Here is a 16,320-nt window from a genome sequence, read left to right as displayed (position 1 = left end):
CCAAGCTGTATCGACTCCGTCTTTCCCTTGGACCCTTCAGCTGCGAAGAGAGGGGGGGTCTGCTGCATGGGCAACAGCAGACCCTCCATATCACCCTGCCCAGGCTCTGTAGCTTCAGCGTCATCGCAAGATGTCGATTCAACACGGGAGGAGACAGATACCGTGTCACTCCCGAGTCGGACTGCACAGCCATTCTCGGCGGTGCAGATAGACTCTTAAGAAGCTACACCATCGTCTCTCGAGATGGACGGCTGCCGACGGAATGTGTGGTTCACCCAACCTCTGGCCTATGATAAACCTTAATTAAAATCAAGAAATTAGAAATTAGTTTCAAATTTGAAATGAAAATGTTTTCATAATTATGAAAGTTGCCAATACTGGGAGGAACCTTAGAAACTGTTTTTATCTGTTTTCTTCATTTAATGGAAGAAATGTAGGCTGGATGAGTGTATCTCTTTGCTTGTTGGAGGCAGAGCCGTCTACGAAGTGGGCAGGCCTCCTGGTTCCTACTTTTAATATGTCTCCTTTTAAGCAGCAGCCTCCTTAGACGGTGAGCAGCGCTTATGCATGTTCCTGTACTGTATTAATATTTGATTATTAACATTGCCGGCCAAGATGGAGGCCTAGACTGACACGCTCCATCTCCCTCCACAACTAAGAAAGACTACAACTACCGCAAAACCAGAAATAACTAGAAGTTCCAGAAAATAAAGCTACGTGTAAGTCCAACATATGAGGTTATAAAGAAGTGGTGCTCGTCTGGAGGGGTAGGAGGGGCGAAGCCGGGGCAGAGAGGTCAAGCTGTGCTGCCGGCAGCAGCTGCAGCGACGAGCAGCGGGACTGCGATAAGCACAGACACCCGTATTTAAGGGAAGCACCCCTGGCTGCAGTCCAGACCCATCAGCTCGCGATTCCAACGCTGGGGAAGGCGTGACCTCCATTGCCTTGAACTGTGAGGCCCAGAGGGCATGGGGATGGAGGAGGAGGCTCCTGGTCTCTCAGAGGAGAGCGAACGGCAGGAATCCATCTTGGACCCCCGCCCCCACACAAAGCACAACAGTGTGGTGAGAAGGGTCGCCCAGTAGTGATGAGTGCACGGGGCTCCGCTCCCTATACCGTAGGAGGTGTGATAGTCCTGCCCAAGAAGGAAAGGTAAACAAACCTGTCAGGATGGCAGGGGTAATGATAGAGATACCAATCACGCAGCTGACCAGAAAGCAAATACACGAATTAATGGACAAACAGATAGGTAATCTTTCTGAGGCTTAGTTCAGAGCTATAGTTATAAGACAGCTATCATAACAGCAGGACTTAATCAGGACGGGGAAGGAATGAAGGCTAGTCCTACTGAAATGAACAAAAACACATATGAAACAAGTGATGAGGGAAGGAAAACCAGCAATGAAATGAACAAATCGGAACATAGGGAAGGAACAAACAGTCAACCAGTGCAGAAAGAGGAAACAAAAAGTGAGGAAAATGAAGAGAAGCTCAGAAACCTCTGGGACAACTATAAAAGAGCGAATATCCGAATTATAGGGTTGCCAGAAGGTGAAGAAGAACTAGAAATTGAAAAAATTATGTGAAAAAATAATGAAGCAGAATTTCCCTAACTTGGGGAAGGAAGTAGACTTACAGGTCCAGGAAGCATAGAGTTCCAAAAAAATTGGACCCAGGGAGAACCACACCAAGACACATTATAATCGAAATGTCAAAAATCAAAGAGAGAATCTTAAAAGCAGCAAGAGAGAAGAAGAGAATTATGTCCAAAGGGATCCCAATTAGACTATCAGCCGATTTCTCAAAGGAGACTCTGCAGGCAAGAAGGGACTTGGAAGAAATATTCAAAGTAATGAAAATCAAAAACCTACAGCCATGATTAATTACGCTGTCTAGTGAAGCTGTCATTCAGAATAGAAGTACAGAGAAAGTGCTTCCAGAACAAAGTAAAACTGAAGGAGTTCATTAGATCTGAACCACTCTTATATGAGATGTTAAAAAGACTTGTTTAGAAGAAGGAGGATCAAAACTATGAACATTAAAATGAAAACTGTATCACAACAACCAACAACAGAAGCTAGGGAATTGAAAGAAAGGCCGACTAAGTAAGCAACGAGAGTGGGAAAAGAATTATAGGTTTGGGGAACGTATGGGGGGGAGGTCAGTGGGGAGGGGGAAGGGGGGGAAGGGAGGGAGGTGATGCAGGAATTAAGAAGCATAGTAGGAGGGAGTGAAGTAGACAGGAAGATGTTGAAAAGAACTATATGCACAATCAATGGGCATGGACTAAGGGGGGGCGGACAACTGGAGGAGGGGTCACTGGGTGGAGGGGAGAAGAGGGAAAAGAAATTGGGACAACTGTAACAGCATAATCAATAAAACATATTAAAATATTTGATTATTAAAAGTAGGTTTTGTGGGTAAATTCTAATGGAAAAATTATAGAAATTAAGTGTTTTGAAAATAATATCATGTATAACATAGGGTTTATTATGTCCACACAATTATAAGTTCTTACACATGTTAACCAACTTGGTGATCACCACTCTGAATGGTTCTGTGAATGGGTTCTGATGTGTTCTCCATGTTCCAGATGAGGAAGTTGAGGCACTGTGGTAACGTTTCAGGATTAAGCTGTTACTTCTCAGGTCCATGCAGCCCTCTTATTGCTGTGCTTTGCATTTCACCTCTACCTTTGCCTGGTCAGTTGGCTCCCCCTCAGTGGGCATTAGAGGAAGCCTAGAGGGAAAGAGTGGGGAGGTAGTACTTGTCTTTTTCTTGTTTGTTTCTCTGTCATCATCTCCCAGCAGTGGCCATGAAGTGGCAGCTGATTCTACTTTTCACTTTTCTGCCTGGCAGTCCTCAAACCCTTGTCATTAGTCCTTCTAGGAGGTTTCAACACCAGCCGGAGCACCCCTGCACCAGCTCTGCTTAGCCTGCCTTGTGCTTCTAGGGCAGCGGTTCTCAACCTGTGGGTCGCTACCTTTGGGGGTCAAACGACCCTTTCATGGGGTCGCCTAAGACCATTGGAAAACACATATATAATTACATATTGTTTTTGTGATTAATCACTATGCTTTAATTATGTTCAATTTGTAACAATGAAAATACATCCTGCATATCAGATACTTACATTACGATTCCTAACAGTAGCAAAACAGCAGTTATGAAGTAGCAACGAAAATAAGTTTATGGTTGGGGGTCACCACAACACAAGGAACTGTATTAAAGGGTCACGGCATTAGGAAGGTTGAGAACCACTGTTCTAGGGGATGATGCAGCCTGGCATTGCCCCTGCTCCAGGGAGTGCTTCAGCTGAAGCTCCTCACACCCCAGCCCCAGTAAGCAGCGCTCTCTTCTCTGCAGCTGCCCGCTAGGTTCTGCTAACCCCAGCTGCGCCCTCTGTTGCCCGGCTCCAGTGGTGCTAGGTGCTTCTAGCAGTGCACTTGTTTGCCTGAACTCAGTTCTCTGTCATGATTTCTGTTTGCCTTACTGGATCTGCACTGTATTTTGGATATATATTAAATGATATTTAGGATTAAGCAAATCAGGTAATAAAATAATTTTGGTTAATATATTCCAAGTGACATTGTTAATTTAAACTTCTATCTAGTTATCAGTATACATATTTTCACATATTTACCAAAGGGTATAAAATCCAGATAATCTTTTAAAAAATTGAAATGATGCTGCTTCCTTTATTGATCCTGAAAAAGCCAAATGAAGCTGAAAGTAGAAGGTAGCCTTGACATATTAATTAGTAAAATCTTGTGGCTTTTGGGAAAGATGCTGATCTAATTAGAATTTCTGAATGGAAATCAGTTGATTGAAATGAAGTCCAAATTTTTGGGGGCGGGGGCAAAAATTCTTTCATTACCAAATGAATTTCAAACTACCACATCCCTCTTTTTCTTAGTACCTCTCTTTTTGTCCCTCTTATCCCCAAACTGAAGGAGCCATGAAATGGTGCTTGACAGTATGTGTGTTCGTGATCTTTCCTTACTTGTGCTGCTGCCAAAGATCTGAAAGGCCTGTCATTATTTACAAAAGCTTGGGGTCAAAGTTTGCATCAGAACACAATTCCTCACAGAGTAAAATGTGATGACCCTCTCCCCCAGTTTTGACATGTTTAATAAAACACTGTTTGCTTGCAACATACTGATCCAGCTTGCATGCATGCCTTAGCTCTGCCATTTTCATGTAATATCCGTTCTCCAGTTGGAGAGTGCTAGCAAGGCCTCAGTGCAGACAGGACAGCAAGGAGCTCTTGCCATGGGCTGATTTCTCCTGGCTGTTGACCTTTTATTGACGACGGATGTAAATTCTCTCAGTTCCCAGCCTGTATGTAATCAATGGAAAAGTCTACCCAGGGAAGTTCAGTAGCCACAAGTTGGTCGCTGTTATTAGATGTTTAATTATTGCCATTAGGAAGCATTTGGAAATACCTGATGAGCTTTCTGAGAGCATAACAATAAGCAGATCCTTTTGTTATTTTGATGGATTGGTACTTTAGTATTGAATGACAGGGATTAAAGTGATCACAGGAAAGTGCTTGTGCCTTCTTTGGAACATCTTTATCAAAAAGAGGTTATAATTGTTACACTCAATATAAAATAGATGTCATATTCCTTTTTATTTGTTCCCCAGTTTTCATCAACTGTGCCAAGTTTTAACTAAAGTGCTTCAAAAGGGTGAAAACTTGAGTACCATACTTATATCTTTTAATAGCAATATTTAAATATTTACTGACAATATATTTATCATATAACATTTCCTGGAATTAAGGCCACTTTTCTGGAACCTTATGAAAATATGGGACTGAAATGTGTTCAGATTTTTTTTGAAAGGTTAAAAATAAAATAAAATATAGAAGAGGCACAGAGAAATCTCATGTTACAGAGTAGAGAATGGATTTATGACCACTCTGTTAACATATGGGGGCAGTGGTGGTAAGTACATTTGATCAAAGAAGGATAATTAAAGAAAATACTCTTGTTTTTTTTCTTGTTTCTTCAAGTTCAAATTTATGTCTTTTTAAAAAAGTTTTATGTGAGAGGGCTGTTTTCAAGCCATCCTCAGGTGTCTGATGTTGAGCTTGCATTGAAGATTACACTAAAAAATACTTTTGGTTTTTGAATTCAGTTTTGAGGAGCGTAGGGAATCTCTGTATCTCTTATTCTTTACTGCTTTCTCTCACTGCTTCTCTTGTTACTCTTAATCTTTGTTCCTTCCAATTCTTGTGGCTTGCCTTAATGGAATTTAACATTTCTGTTAAAGTCTTGGTTTTTATAACAAATGTCCTAGTCTCCAGTAGTTTTAAGATGGACCCACTGGCTCTCCTGCACTTCTGCTCTCTGAATTGTCATTCCCAAGGCTCTTAGTAAAACAGCACATAATGTAACTTCATTGGTGGCTTTAAGAAGTGAGACTAATTATACTCTTCTCTGCATTCTGCCCTCTTCTGCAGGTTTTGTAGTGCTGTCTTGTACATGATAGCCTTCCCCAATACCGTCCTGTGTGCTCAGGCAGATAAAAAGCACAGAGGAATCAATGTGAACTAATATGTTGGAAAGATCTATAGACAAATACAGTGCAGTGTCAAAAAATTAAACAGGTGGCCCTAGAAGAGATATTCATGTAAATTCAAACTCCACTTTTTAGGAGTTGGTAATGGTTGATAAAAAGCTAACTTCACTTTTGTTTTTTTTTTAAAGTGTAACATAGATAAGACTGCAGAATAAGCATGCTAAAAAGTAAGAAAATCCCTTGATTATATAAGGAAAATGGCTGTCTTCTTAAATAAGTTAGAATGGCAAATATTGTTCAAACTTCAGCTCACCAATTGTTGGGTGGAGTGTTAGGCTCAGAAAAAGCATTTGTCATATGCTCTTCTGTTTTCATAATAAGAAAGGATACAAGGTAATGTTTTTAAAAAACGATTTTATTTACTTCACAATATATAATAAGCATCTTTCCATGCAATATGTAAAGTTTTCCTGCTAACAAAATCTCACAGACTGGGGCAAAAGCACAACATTCAAACTAGAGGCTGGTAACAGGAGACCCACAGGAAACAACACCAAAAGGTTTACCACAAGGTACACCACGGACATGTAAGTTTAGGAAGCAGGTGTGTCTCCCTATTAACTTCAGGGAAAACATCAGGATTCAAGGCATAAGGCAGAATTCATCGTGTTGGTCATTGTGGGGGTGGGGGGGGTCAGTGCTACTGCCCGCAGACTATGACAACTGCTTTCCTCGCAGCTTTTCCATCAGCTGTCTCATATCAACAACCCCAATCCTTTCCCTGTTCTCTTATCTCATCCTTGCCTGTGGCTTTCCAAGCCTCTGACTCCCGTTCCACCAATACTGCAGGATGGGTTGCCTAACACGGAACTGCCTACGATTTCCTCTAGGCACACAATATTCAACAGCTTCCAAAGGGAGAGCCAAGAGCTCTCCTCTGTTAGCATCTTGCTACTTTTCATTCTTTTTTTCATTTTCCTGGTTGGCATTTTTCATGTTGAGATTTTTTACTGCTTGTTTCTCTTTGGATGCCATTGTTCCTGAGCCGCCTGTCCTTGTTGTCTCTCCTCTTCTCGCTTCTCGCTGCAAGTGCACTGCTGGATTCTTGACACAGATCCATAGATCCATAGACCTGCTCCGCTTTCCCGGGCAGGGCAGCTGGGAGCTGGTACCCAGAGCACAAGGTGATTTTTAAGCACTTAGTTTTATTGTTCTTATTATAAGGCAATTGATGTGTAGAATGGGGAATTGGATATAGGCATGAACAGTCAGGAACAGACTGTGATTTTAGAAAGAAGAGATGAGGGCCAAACAATGTTTTTAGACATTAGCCCTGGTTGGTGTGGCTCAGTTGGTTGGACGTTGTCCCATAAACTGAAAGATTGTGGGTTTGATTCCTGGTCCAGGGTACAAGCCTAGATTATGGGTTCAGTCCCTGGTCGGGGTGTTTATAAGAGGCAGCTGATCAATCTTTTTCCCACACCGATGTTCCTCTTCCTCTCTTTTCTCCCTTCCTCTCTCTAAAGTCAATAAGCATGTCCTTGGGTGAGGATAAAAATAATGTTTTAGACATTAGCACTAAGGAAAACATGGATGTGGGAATGAGCATCACATGTCAGGAAAGAGCAGAGTGTCTTTGTTAGAGAATAGCTGGAGAAGAGCCATAAAATGGAAGATCTTGAAAGCCAGAGTTGAGTTTTGGAGTACCATGTGCTAGTAAGGTGAATGGTGTGAGAGAAATGGAAAAAAGAGGAGTAAATAGATTTTGTGAGCAATTTGATATATCAGTAATTTAGCAATATAGGAGTTCTCATGGAAACATGGAGCTCTATTTCTGTTTTTCATCTGTGGGACATTTGCTTTCCATTGAGAGTCATAGATATTTTTCCATAGAAAGTCAGGTAGTGCATCTTGGACTATAGAGCACAGAGTATGGGTTCAAATGGTTTGGGATCAGTGGCTTGGGGCTTTTTATTGTCTGTGTGAGCTTGGGCATTTTACTCAACCCTTCAGTACATCTGTAAAATGCTGGTAATTGTTTATTGCAGTGGCATGCACAAGAATTTTTAAAACGTGCAATACCTGATTATGCAGTCAGGGGCACTGGGTGCTTGTCCCTTGAAATGTCAAAAAAAAAATGACAACAGTCAACGAACAGTAGCCGTCCAATGTGAATGCCCTCCCTTGAACCATAAATATGTAGGTCATATATAGGTCATATAAAAGAGTTGTGCCTTATTGGTCACATTGCATCATAAGATTGCATCAGGGCTTCCAGCCAAGATGGAGGCTTAGACGGACATGCTTGGCCTCCCTGTACAACTAGAGAGGAATACAACTACTTCAAAACAAAAGATAACTAGAAATTCCAGAAAATAAAACAACACGGAAGCCCAACGTATGAAGTTATAAACCAGCGGCGCTCTTTGGGCAGGTAGGAAGAGCGAAAGTGGGCGGTGCTGTTTGCGGTCGCACCAGGGACAGCGGCAGGGAGGACAATCCCAGGGGCAGGGAGGACAATCCCGGCTGCAGTCAAACTCCGGCGGCTCGCGACCCCAACGCTGGGAGAAGCAGCCACCACATCGCCTCGAACAGTGAGGCCCAGGGGGCAGGAGGACGGATCCCAGTCTCCTAGCGGAATAACTGTGTGAATCCATCTTGGACCCCCGCCCCCACACAAAGTGCCACAGGGCTGCGAAATAGGTTGCGGATCGCCACTGGTCGCTGGGCAGTGACGACAAAGCGCCGGCGAGAAAGGTTGCGGATCGGCGCCGGTCGCTGGGTCGTGACGAGTACACAGGCACTGCCCCCTATAGCCGGCCCAAGAAAACAAAATGCATCTGTCAAAATGAGGCAGACAACTATAGAAATCCCGGTGGCGCAGCTCACCAGGCAACAGATGAAGAACCTGACAGATGAACAGATAAGAAACCTGTCAGAGGCTCAGTTCAGGGCCATTGTTATCAGGTGGCTTACAGAATTAACAAAAGATCTGGAAAAAGATGAGAAAGAAGCGAAAAACACTCATACTGAAAGGAGCAAAACCACATACGAGACAGATGGTGAGGAAATAAAATCCAGAGTTCAAATCAACAAACCAGAACACAAAGAAGGAACAAACAGTCAACCAGTGCAGAGAGAGGAAACGGGAAGCAAGGAAAACGATGAGAGGATCAGACACCTCTGGGACAGCTATAAAAGACCCAACATAAGAATCATTGGTTTGCCAGAGGGAGAAGAAGATGAACTAGAAATTGAAAAATAAGTGAAAATATAATAAGGCAGAACTTCCCAAACTTGGGGAAGGAAATAGACTTACAGGTCCAGGAAGCACAGAGAATTCCAAAAAAACTGGACCCAGGGAGAACCACTCCAAGACACATTATAATCAAAATGTCAAAAGTTAAAGATAAAGAGAGAATCTTAAAAGCAGCAAGAGAGAAGAAAAGAATCATGTACAAAGGGGTCCCAATTAGACTATTAGCTGACTTCTCAAGGGAGACCCTGCAGGCAAGAAGGGACTGGAAAGAAATATTCAAAGTAATGAAAATCTAAAACCTACAACCATGAATACTCTATCCAGCGAAATTGTCATTCAGAATAGAAGGGCAGAGAAAGTGCTTCCAGGACAAAATAAAACTGAAAGAGTTCATTAGATCTAAACCACTGTTATATGAGATGTTAAAGGGACTGGTTTAGAAAAAGGAGGATCAAAACTATGAACACTAAAATGAAAACTGCATCACAAGAACCAACAACAGAAGCTAGGGAATTGAAACAAAGGCAAACTAAACAGGCAACGAGACTGGCAAAAGAACTATAGATACGGGGAACATATTGGGGGGAGGTCAACAGGGAAGGGGGAATGGGGAGAGGGAGGGAGATGATATAGGAATTAAGGAGCATGGTAGGAGGGAATGGAATAGACAGAGAGAGGTTGAGAAGAACTATATGCACAACTAATGGACATGGTCTAAAAGGGGGGGACAGCTGGAGGGAGGGGGGCCACCGGGTGGAGGGGAGAAGAGGGAAGGGAAATTGGGACAAATGTAACATTATAATCAATAAAACACATTAAAAAAAAAAAAGGAAAAAAATACCAAAAAACGAGTTCATCAGTACTAGAGGTATCATTTGACCTGGGCCTTAGAAAATGACTAAGGGTGTATAGAATTTGAACGTGGACATAAGTGTTACAAGAATATGAAGGAGAGTTGGCAGGAGAAGCAGAAATGTGACTGTCATGGTGGTTAATGACTAGATGTGTGTGAATGAATAGTGAGGGATGAAGCTGGCAGGTCACTGGGATACAAAGTGTGAAGGCTTTCAGTGTAATCCCAAAGTTTTGAACTTATGACTGTGTGGCCATTAAATAACTTTAAACAGAGGGGGAAAAAAAAAAAGATTGCATCAGATTGGCTAATTCTTGGTACCAGAAATCCTTATATAAAAGTATAGGCATCTGATTGTTAAAAAAGTCAATATGGCACAAAAAAGTGTAGATAATTACTACCACTGTTGTTGTTGTTGTTGCTATTATTATTATTATTTTGGTAAATCAAAATTATAACCTTTTTGTCATATTTGCAACAATATTTTTTGGTGAGCTGCAGAATGTTAGTCATTAGTTTATGTGTGCCATGAGATGAAAAAAGTTGAAAGCTGCTTGTTTATCGTATGGGGGTTGTTGTGAGGGTAAAAACAGTGTTTAGAAGGTGATGTCACCTTATACATGTTAGCTATTATTATTGTTATTTTTTGTATTTGCGTATCCTTTCCCAGAGGCCAGTAGTGTAGCTATCTTTATGATGCTTCTTAGAACTGTTTTTCACAATATTACTGGCACCAAATGTATTTGTTTTCACATAATCCTTAGTAAAGCAAGGTAATCACATTCACATTTTTATAAAATTTAATAAAAGAGCATCTAATAAAGATAAGGTGTAAGTTGTTCTAACTCCCACATTTGGATTAATGTGAAGCAATTTATAAGGATTCTTTCATCATATTTAGGTGTGTATATCTGTGTACATGGGCACAAATGTTTTTCTTCTTTCTGCCCTGTAATTGCTTCTCCAAGTAGCATGTCACAGAGGGAGCAGAGTCTTCCTTCACAGACTGGCGCCCTGTGGACACTGAGGTCTGTCTGAGGGTGCTGTGGGATTGTCCAGGTCAGAAATTCAGCCTCCATATACATTTTCTTTCTTTAAAAAATTTTTTTAAAAAAATTTTTTCTTTCCATTATCATTTGTCCCTTTATGCCCTCTTCCGTCTCCACCTACCCCCTCCCTCCATATACATTTTCATGTAGAGATGTTCTGTTGGTCTGAGTCCCTTCTGCTCTCCCTTCCAAACCTCTGTTCATTTTCTTATGCTATACATGATATTTTCACGTTCCTTTGTGGGAGCATTTTCTTTTCAGAGAAGGTAAAGTTTGTCAAAACAGGGAAAAAGATGAAAAGATAGGGTTTTTCAGTCCTGAAACATGATGGAATATTTCTGTAGGGGACTGAGGAAAATGTATCAAGGAATGTATGAGGGAAAAGGCTGGTAGGATTTGTCTGCCAACTAAGAGATCACCAAGTGGAATTAAGAGCTTTAGAAAGACATTAGATATTTTCAGTTTAAGTGTCTGAAACTGAGGCTTTTTTGCTTAAGTGGCTCCACTACCATTTATTGTCTTAGTTTTAATATAACATAATTGTTCCCTCCTAAAAATGCATCCTTATAACCTTGTCAAATATATCATTTTTTTCCTGATTAATCAGTATATAAGACCTTTCAAAACTTCCTCTTTCTTAAAAATGATCTAGGCTGAGGATCAAAACTATGAACATTAAAATGAAAACTGCATCACAAGAACCAACAACAGAAGCTAGGGAATCGGAACAAAGGCAAACTAAGTAGGCAGTGAGAGGGGAAAAAGAATTATGGTACGGGGAACATATTGGGGGGAGTTCAGGGGGGAGGGGGAGAGGGAAGAAGGGAGGGAGATGGTACAGGAATAAAGAAGCATAGTAGGAGAGAATGGAATAGACAGAGGTTGAGAAGAACTATATGCACAACCAATGGGCATGGACTAAAAGCGGGGACAACTGGAGGGAGGGGCGCCATCGGGTGGAGGGGAGCAGAGGGAAGGGAAATTAGGACAACTGTAACAGCAAAATCAATAAAACATAATAAAAAAATTGATCTAGGCTAACTCATTTTTTTCTTTTAAATGTATGACTCATCTTTTTAGGATTTTGCCGTGCTGTGCCCCCCTTCCAGCTTCAGAGCTCTAAGGGTTGCTGTTTAAATGAGCCCTTACAGAGCGCTCTATAGGCTCTGCATTGCATTTGCTTTAGCTTCCAACTTTTTATTTGAAATGCAGATCTATATAATAAGCCAGGTCTTTACACAGTTTGTTACATACATAAGCTTCTTGTTAAAACTAAAGAATTTGCCTGTTTGTTGGACATGGTTTCAGTAAGCCTTGGACTTGAACATGTTTCATTCCTTAGAATTTGTCTCTGTCTTTTGTATGTGGGAACTTCTGGTATAGTTTTGGGCCCTCGGAGAGCTGCGAGGCTCTGTGCCTGGTGAGTGGGACACGCCCATTCCACAGACAGAACACACAGCAGTCAGTGGGCTTTTGTCAAGTCAGGTTGTCTACTGTATCCTTCCATACCTATACCGTTGACTTTACCTGAAGGATATTAACCATTTTGGTGTGTTAGTATTCTCTCTTGAGCCCACCTCCGGCCTCAACATCAGGTGGTTATTCAGCAGAATGTCTCAGATGAGGACCATTCCCTGTTTTCTGGATCTAGTGTTTGGCTTTGGAAAGAAGTGAAGAGAAACTTGTTCCTTAAACCCCTTAGGGAAACAGGATTAAAGAAAAAGAAGATATGAAATCTTCTTGGGCCATCATTTTGTTCTTGGCCATCAGCCTAGACCAGTCACATGCTGATGTGTGCTTCTTGATGCTAGTGGTGGAACGGACTAGCCAGGTGGCCTGCATGTGCTAAAGTCTCGCACGTGTCCACACAGCGTGCACCCAGCTTGCTTGGGAATGCAGTGAGAACCACGAGGAAAAAATGCTGGTGGTGTGGGCCAGGCACTGCAACGGACAGTGGGAATTATTTGTTAAGCAAGAGGAAGCAATGTATCTATTTCATGGAACTTCTCTTTAGGGGCCAGCCATTAATTAAGGGTTCACAGTTTGAATTTATGAATTTTGCAAGGAGGATGACTGTGAGTGCTGAAATCTAAAATGTGAACAGGAAATAAATGACCAGTTAATCCACTTTGTTTTGCCAAGAAAAGAAAAAAAGAGAAAACATCCACATATTCATCCATCCATCCATCCATCCATACATCCTATTATCCAAAATGAAAAGGGCCTAAAGGAGTGAATATGATATAAATTTTCTAAAACCCATGTCTCCCACAAGCACACAGATGAAATTGCTCATGAATGTTAACCTCCTGGGCTTTGCCTTTAAGTGACTTCTCAGCACTGTGTCTAGTCAGAAGATGCAGCTATTGGTGTCATTGTTTCATAAGTCCCTGGGTGATCTCAGTGTGGTGCCAGTTCCAGAACCTGAGGAACTGGAGGTATTCCAACTAGTATGTAGGCTTTGTGGAGTGGACATGTGGTGAGGAAGGACTTACCCAGTCACCACAGCAAGACGGGTCCTCCAGGGTACCTTGGAGACTGTCACTGTGCTGGACTTTGGCTGAGAACTTGACTCTTGGTCAGGATGGGGTCTCAGCCTGAACGTTGCCCCGTCCAGAGTCTGATGGAGATATGTCTACGTCTGACATCTGGCTCTAGGGCAGTGGGACTTCACTGAGTCCCCGTGTCAGCCTTCTTTACATCTGGGTAGGCTACTTCTCTATGTGCAGTCTTTCGTGTGCTGAACAGAGAAGTAGCTGGGAATACGCCCTTTTAGAAATGAGTATTTAGGGATTGTCAGCACTCGGTATATACGAGAAAGACTCTGATCCTAAGAGAGCGTGTGCCATTCTCTACTCAGACCACCACCACCAAAAAAATACCTGGAAATTCTTTGGCTATTTTTGCCACTTGAAGCAAAAATCCCATTTTTGTGAGAGTGCTTCCAGGAGCATGTTATCTTCCCTGGTTCCTTTCACACTGGGAGACAGCTCCTTAGCGAGTCAGTGGGATGCAGCTGTGATTACTCAGCCACTGTAAGGTTGAGTTCCTCCAGAGTGTGATCAAGTGTGCTAATTTTTACCCTTTTTATTTTTCATTCTAGTGTTCTTTTGTGCTTTCTGACCTGAGTGCTGACAACTCCTACATTAACTAATAAGTGAATTGATCATGAAGATAATTTCTAAGAGCATACCCAAACACTCAGTTTTTTTGAAACTTTTTCTGATCATTTAAGCAACTTAAAATTTTATTTCACCTTTAGTCTTCTTCCCCTTCCCAGGCCCCCAGCTCCCACTACACTTGTCTTCTGGGCTTTACAAGTCATTGCAAATTCAAATGCTCACATGTCTTTGCTCACGGGTGTAGTCCTCCATCAGAGATGGCTTGTTGGTGGCTTTAAATCTTACAAGTTCAGGAACCTGTTGAATTTGGATGATTTAAGGCTTAACATACACAGTTACTCAGTCACATTTAAGGAGGATGCATTTGTAGTGACTATAGTAAACTTACCTTGGCTGTTCCCCAAAGGGCAACAGGAATCTCAGCCCATCTAGAAGTGTTAAATGATAGGCTGTCTGAGGTAACCAGGCCTCCCTCTTTAAAGCTTTCACTTGTAGGGACATACATTTCCAGGTTTGCGTAGAGTTCTTTAGATTTCACAGTATTACAAAGTGCGCTTGGTCTTATCAATGACTCCTAACAATATCACCAACATGAAAAGAGGAGCATTCATAACAGCTCTTGGATTTGTTTTAAGATGAAATACACCAATATTGAGAAATGAACTATAAAACATTCATGAAAGTTTTTGGAGTTCCTTTTAAGAATTTCTTTTGAAGCTGGCTTAACGTTGCATTTATTACATTCACTCTGCAGCTCAGCTTGGCTTTATGAGTTTTTAATCTTGGTTTCACATATGTGTTTTAAGGTTGTATAGCATTACGTGAAGTTTTAGTCTGTTTATAAAAATCAGGTGTCATTCTTAGACCCATGTGCATGCCACATGGCAATATTAGGATGAAGAAAGCGTTCCTATTTATAAACAAATATATTCATGAATATTTGAGATGTGATTTGCATATTGAGTTTCTGGCTAGAATTGGTGTATCTACATGTACAGAGAAGAATAATGAATCATCAGGGTTTCATTGCACCCTACTCTTAAACCCTATTCTTTGAGGTTTTATTTTAGGCTCCTGAAGCTGTTCTTAAATGCTCCCACTTTGACGTCCAGTTTCAGACACTGCAAAGCTAGGATTCCAAATGTGTTTATCATGTCTTGAATGAATGTTATCACTTCTTGGTTGAATATTTTCAAAAACTGTCATGTTGTAGGATTTCTCTCAAGTAGGTGTTAGCAGCTACTAATAATGATTAGAGGACAGAAAGTGAAATTATGTTGTGCCTGCTTGCATAATAAGGAAATTAAGGCTGCAAGTTCATCTGGTACACTGATTGCACAGGAAAAGAGGAATTTTCAGAGTTTTTGATTTTTCTTTTCAGGTATATATGTGCTCCTGTGGGTTTGAAGAGAAGTCTTTAAAGTTTCCATTTTTACTGCCCTGGTACTATTTATGTCTTAGAACACAACACAACTTAAACTTCTTGGAATTGTATTGGTAGGATTGCTGACTTTGTGAATGCTTTTCTCAGCAGATTTTGAAGTTGCCTTCTTTATTAAATTCATTCCCCCTTTCATTGGTTAATGCATATTGAATGCTTATGATGTGCTCCCCCAGATGCTGGACACAGAGTGGGTGAGGACAGGCCCTGCCCCAGGAGCCTGCCCCTCATTTTGTTGCTCACAGTACATCGTGGGCAGTGTGAGTGTATTCACAGGAAAGGATGAGTTCAAAACATGATTTGTGAGGTACAGACAAACCGACATTCTGTGCGTAAAAAACTGCCTTGTTTTATTGGGAGCACCTTAACCTCCTATCCTTCCTCATAAAGTGAATGATAGCTATCAATGTTAAAGAATGCATTAATAAAGATCTTTGCTTAAATAAAAGCAAATGTTTTTATGTATCTAAAAAAATAATTACCTATGTGGGAGGCTTTATCAAAGATGAGAGGTGCATGGAAATTGGGGGGAGGTGGTAATTATTATAAAAGAACACACAATTATGGAATTAGAGATGGGACATCAAAGGTTCCTAAGTGAACTCCGTGTGTGTCTAGGAAAGAAAACTATTCCATGATTGACATGAAGTGCTAGGAGGACTTGATGATCACACTTTGTTTTATTGCAAAGTTACTGTTATGCTCTCTGAGGTGTGAAGTGATATTAATGACCATTTTCAATGAGAAACAACACTTTATAGCATTGCTGTCATTTAAACATACTAAAATATGTTGTAATGGTGAAGAACACCTAGGGGAAAGAGATGGAAACTTAGGTGTTTGATTTGAAATGCAGCTGGGAAATTATTTGGACAGCAGAGAAAGCTTTAGGGCAGAATTTCAATAAAAAAATACATTATTTTCTAAACTATTCAGGAGGGAGGAGAGTCTACATTTCATGTACCTCCTGGACTTAATTATGTTTACAAATAAAATGTTTAGCTAATTGTAGTCACTTATCTGTATTAATCCAAAAACAAGAACTTACAATGATTATTTAGAAAAAAGAA

General features: G+C 41.1%; 1 protein-coding gene and 1 pseudogene across 15 annotated transcripts in view; one reads left to right on the top strand and one right to left on the bottom strand.

Moving 5' to 3' along the window:
- The window catches only part of PARD3 (par-3 family cell polarity regulator), an 817,661-nt gene that overhangs the window by 166,959 nt on the left and 634,382 nt on the right, over positions 1 to 16,320 (top strand). The window lies entirely within an intron of this gene.
- Positions 6,169 to 6,561, bottom strand: LOC150019145 (protein BEX2-like; annotated as a pseudogene).

The sequence above is a fragment of the Furipterus horrens genome, unplaced genomic scaffold (genome assembly GCF_987537825.1).
Source record: "Furipterus horrens unplaced genomic scaffold, mFurHor1.1.pri manual_scaffold_2, whole genome shotgun sequence".
In the NCBI taxonomy this organism is placed as follows: domain Eukaryota; kingdom Metazoa; phylum Chordata; class Mammalia; order Chiroptera; family Furipteridae; genus Furipterus; species Furipterus horrens.
The sequence above is the reverse complement of the archived record's forward strand: the minus strand, read 5'-3'. Positions and strand labels throughout refer to the sequence as shown.